The sequence below is a fragment of the Podarcis muralis genome, chromosome 5 (assembly GCF_964188315.1).
Source record: "Podarcis muralis chromosome 5, rPodMur119.hap1.1, whole genome shotgun sequence".
NCBI classification, from domain to species: Eukaryota; Metazoa; Chordata; class Lepidosauria; order Squamata; family Lacertidae; genus Podarcis; species Podarcis muralis.
The window spans coordinates 67502173-67511209 of NC_135659.1; positions in this window are offsets into that span (position 1 = coordinate 67502173).

A 9037-nucleotide genomic window follows, 5' to 3' on the forward strand; every position below is an offset into this window, starting at 1 on the left:
TAAAATAGATTTCTCTGCAGAAGTAGATAGGAAAGGGCATATGAGGACTCCACATTATTACCACACAGGAGGAAAAGATAGCTGAATAGTCTCTGCCCTGCAAGTTTCCCCCCAAAATTACATCATTAAGAGTTATCTTAATTATTGTGTTGTCCAGTCAGTTCGGTTCTTGTTTTCCTATGAGTGAGCTGTTGTCACTGACAAGTGTTAAATAAAGGTAGATGAGGAATTTATACTGCCTTGGGCTTCTGACTTTTTCTGAACATTTAGCACTCTTCAGCATACCTTTTGAGTGGTTTACCCTTTGTGGCCCTTTCAGATCTGCATACTATACACCAGTCTTCCATGCTAGGTTTCTCCTCTTTAGGAGAATGCTGGGCAGGGTGGGTTGTCCTCTTATATACCTGCTGGGATTGACAAGGCATCTGACCACCACCTGAATCTCATAGCTCTCTGATTAGTTATCATTTAACTCTTGGGGGAAATAATTAGCATCACACATCATGTGCATGAAAGTTGCCAAACCAAGTAACCATCTAGAAGGATTACTGTTAATAGCACCAGTTTTCCTATAACTTGATATTGCTGGCTAGTTTTGATGAACTGCAAAAGCATTTTTAGTTTGCTTTCTGTTACCACCCTGGAACTTTACTTTATTAGTGCCAGTTTGTTTTGTATGATTCCTTGCAAATGAAGGAAAACAACTTTTCTGCTTGTATATGTTGATAATATAATTTTGGTTACTGAGGACAAACAAGATTGTACAAAAACAAGATTGGGCGCAGGCCTGGCCAGAACATAGGCGTCCTGACTGTGACAAAGGTTGCTTGCTTGATTAAAAGCTGTTGGGAACTTCAAGGTCCTGGCCCTCCCTTCTTATGGTCTTTGTACTGGACCTGGAGACTCCAATAGAGAGCATTCCATGTCAAGAAGGAGGGCAAGTGGGCACTCTATCAAATGACACAGTGTACATTCATTTTTTTAAAAAATAATATTTTATTTTTTACCAACCACCAAAACACAAATTATTTGTGCTTCCTAATTTCTTTACAGTTTTGTTTTTCTCTTGATATATGATGCCTTTTCTGTTCTGACCAGAAATTTATTTTTTAGGGTCTTTTTACAGACAAGGTTGGACCCTACTTTTCCATTCAAGGCAAACAATATATATATTTTGTAATGCGGTGTTGCCAGAGATTATCATATATATTAATAGTGAACTCATTCTCTCTGTGGGGTCCTCCTTATCTAGTCAAAATGGAACCATTCGTTCACAAAAGAGAGGTACAGTGGTGCCCCGCAAGACGAATGCCTCGCAAGACGGAAAACCCGCTAGACGAAAGGGTTTTACGTTTTTGAGTTGCTTCGCAAGACGATTTTCCTTATGGGCTTGCTTCGCAAGACGAAATGTCTTGCTAGTCTTGTGATTTTTTCCCCGCTCCCCCCCTTTTTCTAAGCCGCTAAGCCGCTAATAGCCTTTTAGCAGCTAAGCCTCTAAGCCTTTAATAGCCGCTAAGCCGCTAAACCGCTAATAGCGCTAATCCGCTAATCCGCTAATAGGGTTGCTTCGCAAGACGAAAAAACCGCTAGACGAAGAGACTCGCGGAATGGATTCTTTTCGTCTTGCGAGGCACCACTGTATGGGGGAAATCTTATGAGTATGGAAGCCTCCATGAATACAAAGGAAAGCTGAGCATGCTCAATAGTCGTGTTTCTGCACACATTCCCTTTAATCATATACTGTCAGGGACTGGACTGAAGGGGGCGAGATTTAGGAGGAATGGTGGAAGGCAGTGGTTTGAGGAATTACAGCAGTGGTTTGAGGAAGGTCACACCTCAGAGAAAGGCAAACAGAAGAATTGGGAGGTGTTGGGAAAAGAGAAAGCAGAGACAGCGACAGAGCAGCCAGCTGACATGTTATCACTGGAGAGTATTTCTGACCCCCTTTCTCCCACAACCCAGCGTTCATTGAGAGTGCAAGAGCAAAGGACTTAGAGACAATTAGCTCATGGCAGCCACTGTAAGGGGAAATGCTGTTGCTAGAAAGGAAGGGGAAGGAGCTCAGTTGGAGCAAGGCCATTAACGGGAGACAGACTGCATTCCTTTGTTTTTCGCTGTGATGATTGAATAAACTCATTAGTAAGAATTCTTCTTTGTTTTTCTTTGTTTCTTGCTGCCACCAGGGGAGGGATAGAATTCCCTGAAGCCTGACATATACTCAGTTCTGGATAGATCTTAATGTATAGGTTTTTACCAGCAACTTTTCCTGATATCTAGGATACAACCACATGGTCTCTGGCCTCAGAAAGTTTATTCAGGCCTCAGCTAAACATAGGATGCCCTGATAAATCTATAAACAAAATATTAACTGGTGGGCTCCACTACTTGCAAAGTTTTTTACCTTTATTAATGATTTTCATAAGATCATATCTGATTTGGAATCTAGTATTATTATTGCACCCATTCTTTAGAAAGTTGCCAAGAGTGGTCCCAAGAATTATTGCCCTATACAATTTTTGGTTGTGCAGACCACTCAAATATTACTGTGGATTTTGCAAGCTGGATTTTGTAAAGGGAAGCTTCAATTGTAGGGTTGCCATGTGTCCTCTTTTTCCAGGACATGTCCTCTTTTTCAGGGATAAAACGTGAGACAAATTGCATTTATTTGCTTTGAACGGCTGTCATAGCATCATAGCGTCCTCTTCTTTGCTCTTCAAAACATGGCAACCCTATATTTTTCTGCCCTTGTAGGAGAGTTTCATACCATTGGTATTTAGAAAACAGTAGGCTACCTGCTAACTAGGCAATTTAAATTCTGCAGTGAAAGAAGCATACCTATAAAATAGCATACCTATTTTATTTTTATTATAGATTTTAGCAGATGTTACATTGACAAAAATATTTAAGGAAAAGGGACTTGAGAAAAGGTCATCAAAACAACAAACAATATTTACAGGCTAGCAAGATATGGCATGAAAGCGTAGAACAGAAACAAGCACAAAATTGGTCACTGTAATAAACAAAACTACATTTCAACAGCTTTCTAAGAATTCTGACATATCCAGCGTTTCATTAAAAGAAGTAACTCCAATGATCTCTCTGGGAGAAGAGAGAAAGCTATAAGGAATTAAGACATCAAAAGCCTCCTGATATTTTCTCTGAACTGGGCTCTAATAGATATATACTTAAAACACATGAGCTTTGCTTGTAACATCCATCTTGAAAAGGTATATGATAAGCATCTTTAACATTGCAATTATTTAATACATGTTATTAAATTATATTTGCTTCATTTTCATGCCTCTTCCCTGATTATGTTAACCTGCTTGAACTTCAGAAATATTTCAGTTTTTATTTCTCGAAGTTACTCTTAAATAACGAACTCTCTGAAGTTCACATAACCACACACCAACATTTCCAGACAATAAATTTCTACAGGGTGAATCTTTTAAAAGAGGCCACGTGGAACATGTGTACTCTGTATCCATGGGGCCTCTTTTAAAGGACTCACCCTGTACAAACGAAACACTTGACTTCAAATCATGTTTGAGTTCCCTACCTGTGACTCTCAATATAACTGTTTAGATGATCCAGAAAATATTTCCGCTATAAGTTCATTCCATGTTAGCAAACAATATTAACAATACTAAATGAAAATTTCCCTTAATTATATTTTTGGCTCTTAACATATTCATGTTCTCAACAAAAAAAAACCCCTATTATTTTAAAATAATAAAAACAATCTAACTGGTGTGGTTTTTTTTGTTTGAAAAGGATAAAAAATTATTAGGGGTACTAAAGCTGTCATAGTTTCATAAGGGGGAGGTTAAAGGTGCAGAATCATTTAACATTTATCTTTCTCTGCTGGTGGCTTTTGTTAGTTGTGAGGAAAAAGGAACAGAAAGGGAAAACAAGGAAAATTCTTCTCATGGATATCAGGATTTCAACCTATCTGAAATTTCTCTTGTCTGGTAGAAGCAGATGTATGCAACCTGGATTCCCCACACAAGGCTTATTAAAAAGGTCTAAATGGGAGTAGCAGAGTAAATAAATGTGTGGAGTAGAGATTAGGACTCCAACAGCAGATCCACCCCTCACGCCCATTCTCCATATTTGATTGGTTCTTCATACAGTGGTACCTCGGGTTACGAATTTAATTTGTTCCAGAGATCTGTTCTTAACCCAAAACCGTTCTTAACCTGAGGCGTGCTTTCGCTAATGGGGCCTCCCGCTGCCACTGCACCGCCACCGCACTATTTCCATTCTCATCCTGGGGCAAAGTTCGCAACCCAGAGCAATTACTTCCAGGTTAGCGGAGTTTGTAACCTGAAGCGTTTGTAACCCGAGGTACTACTGTAGCAGGTGTAGCAGGTTTGTAACCCGAGGTACTACTGTTAGTAGTAACAGTACTACTAACAGGTGGCACTTAGTGTGAGTACCCAGTGGTGTAACGTGGGTCACCAGTGCCTGGGGCCATGCTGGGGACGGGGGGTCGGGGACGGATGGAGTACACATGTGTATTCAGCTATCTAATGTTGTCCATGTCACCCAGGAGATCTCAGCTGCAGATATAAGTAAAGAAGAGTCATTCCATTGTCTGGAGAGATCACTTCCTGGTTCACATGGAGAAGCTGTTTTCAAAGGATCCCAGTGAGGGAAGAGTGCAGCTATACTGAGGCACCCCTGGTGTCGAAATTTTGTGTCCCTAACAAAATTGTGCCTGGGGCAACCACCCCTGTGGCCTTCCCCCATGCTACACCACTGTGAACACCATATTGCATGTACAGAACCTATTCATGCACAGAATGAATGTACAGATGCTCAGCTGCCAAGATGTTGGCCTCCTTTCTGCCCCAGAACATCTGAATAGTACTATGAATGTTGCCACAGTTTTCAAGGTAGAGTCTTGCAATACTGTTAGCACTCTTGTTTAGGCTTACTATACAAAGTATAACTCCTTATGGGTCATTTGCATTCCCCAGTGTGATCTACCCTTTCCTCTTCCTCCGATTTCTCAGAACACAGCAGAGACTGTCCTTCCCCTCTGGGTGGTTTTATTCAGCTTCCCAAAGTCTAGTGGACTGTTTCATATGAGTGGATATCATTTGCTTCTTAACCCAGTTCTCTTTAGCTTACCCAGAAAGGTCTCCCATCCACCTCATTAACATGACGAAAAGGCTCCCTGCTCTGGCTTTAATAATCAACTTTAGATCCCCAATTAAACAGAATAGTCCTGCTTATAGCTGCCCTTGTAGGAACTGAATCAGCAGAGATTTCAACCGCTTCATCCTAACTGCTGCTTAAATATTTGCTTCTTTGATAACAAGGCTTCTTGTAGAAGCTGTGCCAGCTGTTAGATTAGCTTAAGAGTATCCATGTGAAATGCCTTTTAAGAGGGCAGTGGGGTTAACATCTTTCTCCTGACAGAAATCCTGTGCCTTTAATGTCTGCAAGGCAAGCAATAATGCAACAGATCCAAGGAAGCTGAACCTGTTGGATTTATGCCTATACAGCAGCTGCCAAGAAAGCACACAGACACAGTTGTGATCATAAGCAGTGGCAGCTCAAGAGTGTATGAAAGTTGTGACATGCAGCAGATTTGAAACAAAAAGATTGTTTTCCATATCTGGTCTGTAGAAACCGCAGTGTTTGCTGCTGTTATAATAATGTCAACAAAATGTTGGATAAGTTATTGCTGAGGCTGCAGGCAGGGCTGGCCCAGGATGTTTCACGAGTTGAGGGAAAACAGAGAATGCCACCCTCACCTTCATCTCTACAGCTCTGCCTCCTCCTCCTCCTCCTCTGCTGCCACCTGAGATGACTGGGCGTTGCCTGGGGAAGCCCCAGTGCGTTGAAGGTGGCTGGGGAATAAAAGAAGACCAGACAGGAACAGGTGGCACAGAAGATGGCGAGCAGTATGCTCCTCGGATTCTGTATCTGCCATCTGAGGCAATGGCCTCACCATGCCTCTTGGCTAGCCTGGCTCTGGCTGCAGGCAGTTGTATACATAATATCAGATGACTTAAGGGGGAAAATGTTTTGGAGTGGAATGGAGGCCAGCTTGGCCCTGTGGCTGTGGGTGCCTGGGGCTGTGGGCGCCATGCAGCGTGCATGGCATTGGCACCAAAATTTGTGGATGCCCAGCTCCTTCATGGGGAATTTAGTGGGTGGTTGGGCACCCAGGGCTCCAGAGAATTGGCACCTATTCAGCCTTCAGAGAACACCATAAGCTGTTTTTAAATGTATTTTTGCAATGTGTGTTCCTGGGTGGATTTGTATGCCTATCCCCTTAAAAATCTGTCTGGAAATGGGATGGGGTGGGGTGGACTTAGTCCCATCTCCTCTGAACATTTCAATGGGTTTATCCATCCCTACCTGGGACATGGGCTGACACCCTTAAGGCTCTTCCACAGAGCTGAACAGAGGGTACCTATCTCAACTACCTAGGATCCATTTAAAAAGACCTTGAGTGGTGAAGAAGAGTGAAACAAACATCAGAGTATATATTACGCAGGAGAGATTATACAGCAGAAATGAGATTAGTCTCTTCTTATGTCTTTGGCAGCTAAGTGCTGACCTATATGTGGTCCCTTGTGATGCTTGTGGAGAGTTGTTTCTGTCTCTTTGTGTTTAATTCTCCTGCATTATGAAGCTTTCCGCTCTTTTTGTGGTCATTAGTATATTTTGTGCGTCTTGGAGGTGACCTGAAGCATGTCCTTCGAATGTCTTACAGCACTGTTTGTTCTTGCTGATGTGAGATGAAAGCCACTCTGGAATTTCTAATTTCTGCTTTTGGGATTAAAATGCATCGTGACAAGGCACTACAATGGTGTTAGACATTGTAGTAATGGCTGAATAGAATTCACTTCAACACTCTTATTCTTCCCACTTCATTTAGAACCACAGAATTGGCTGCTATAGAGCATGGGTGCTTTTCAGCGGGGGTTTCCTCAGAGCAGACCCATTGCAATTAGTGAACATGACTAAGTTAGGTACATTAATTTCAACAGGTTTTCTCTGAGTTGAATACCACTGCATGCCAGCATCAAGTTAGTATTATATTAACTTAACTCTTAGTATGGCTGTTAATATTCCACGAATTTTTCTAGTCCTAATTCTGAATTGATTATTTCTTTAGTTGTCATTTATTTGATAGTCAGTATTGGTAAGGTAAAGGTAAAGGGACCCCTGACCATTAGGTCCAGTCGTGACCGACTCTGGGGTTGCGGCGCTCATCTCGCTTTATTGGCCGAGGGAGCCGGCGTACAGCTTCCGGGTCATGTGGCCAGCATGACTAAGCCACTTCTGGCGAACCAGAGCAGCGCACGGAAACGCCGTTTACCTTCCCACTGGAGCGGTACCTATTTATCTACTTGCACTTTGATGTGCTTTCGAACTGCTAGGTTGGCAGGAGCAGGGACCGAGCAACGGGAGCTCACCCCGTCGCAGGGATTCGAACTGCCGACCTTCTGATTGGCAAGTCCTAGGCTCTGTGGTTTAACCCACAGCGCCACCCGCGTCCAGTCAGTATTGGTACATATAGTTAATTAACCAAGTCAAATTAAAAAAAACAAAACAAAAAAAATCACCCTATTACAGATACCATGAGCTAAAAAGTAGCTGGCACATGGATTTAATAGAGCAGATAGCATTTCACCAATGATAGGCCACTAGGTGGGATTCAAGCATAAAACGGAAAATTCAGATTGCACAGTTATAGTCAAATGGAAGTTCTTGCACAACAAACCCACTTCCTTTCTTGGTTTATTTCTTGCAAGTATTGTTGCTTTTTGTTGTTAATTGTTGGTGCCTTAGAGATTTGGTGCATCAAAAAGCCAGGTGCAAATATTTCAACAAATAATTAATGTATAACTGTTACAATTCAGCTGCAAACATCTCTCTTCTTGTTCCATCTGAAATTTGCTCCATGGCTGCCCCCCCCCAAACAAGGACCAAAGCTAAAACTATGCTCAAAAGGGCTTACAACATATACAAAATGGCATACCTACAAACATAAAAAGTAGGCATAAACAATAAACAAAACATCAAAAAGTACACAACCTAGTTGAACAATTTCCACATAAATCCTAAGATCCGAAATGAAGAAAATGAAGATGTAAAAAATTAGCAGCAGCAACAGCAACAACACCCCACCAACAAAACCCCCCAAACAATACCCTAGCTTAATATTCTGCTCACAGCCTCATCTTTTGCAGCTGGAGTCAGTCAGGGACCTGGTTTCCCAGGCCAGGTAGAAGAAGGTTTCCAAGGCAGTGAGCAGGTCTTCCAGGACTCACAGCAAAGATGCCCTACCATAGGAGGAAAAGGCAGAAACCAATATATGGACTCTGCTTGAAGCTTCTAAGCGAGAATAACAGGGCTTTGGTGCGAACTTTCATGTGGAACTGGGAAGAAGATGTTTATAGCTGTCTGCTGTGAGGAAGTTCATTCCTGTGAAGTGGAGATTAAAAACTGAAGCTTTCTACTGAACGCCATGTTTGTTTCAACTAAATCCCAGATTACAAGAGAAATGGCAAAAAGGCAGAGATTTCGCAGAGAACAGATCCAGTAACCTTGCAGCCCATCAAGGAAAGGGGAGGATATAAAATGATATCATTAATCATTTTAGTTGGCAGCATCTAGACAGACTGCTAAGATTAGACATGAAGCTTCTGTGGGGGCTAGAACACCCTGAGCGGCCTCATCTGCCAAGCACTTTGCTTTTACTAAATAATCAGAGATGTTAGATCAGTCGATCTTGGACTCTTTGATGCCTTGGGTGGGAGAGCCATCCAAGGACATGACGCCTTTCAGGAAATTCTTCAGAGGAACTGGGATGTGTGCATCAGCCACCTCAGCTGGTGAAAGCCCAAGAGGCAGCACCCATGTGGGTGCGCAGCCCACCCTGGCACCTCTGCTACTGGCAGAGATGCGGCAGCGGCACTGGCTTCCTGAGATCTCATGAAAACTTGTCAAAATCTCACCAGAACCCGTTGTTGTCATCATTGCTTTGCAGGTGCCACTGCACAACCCAAGT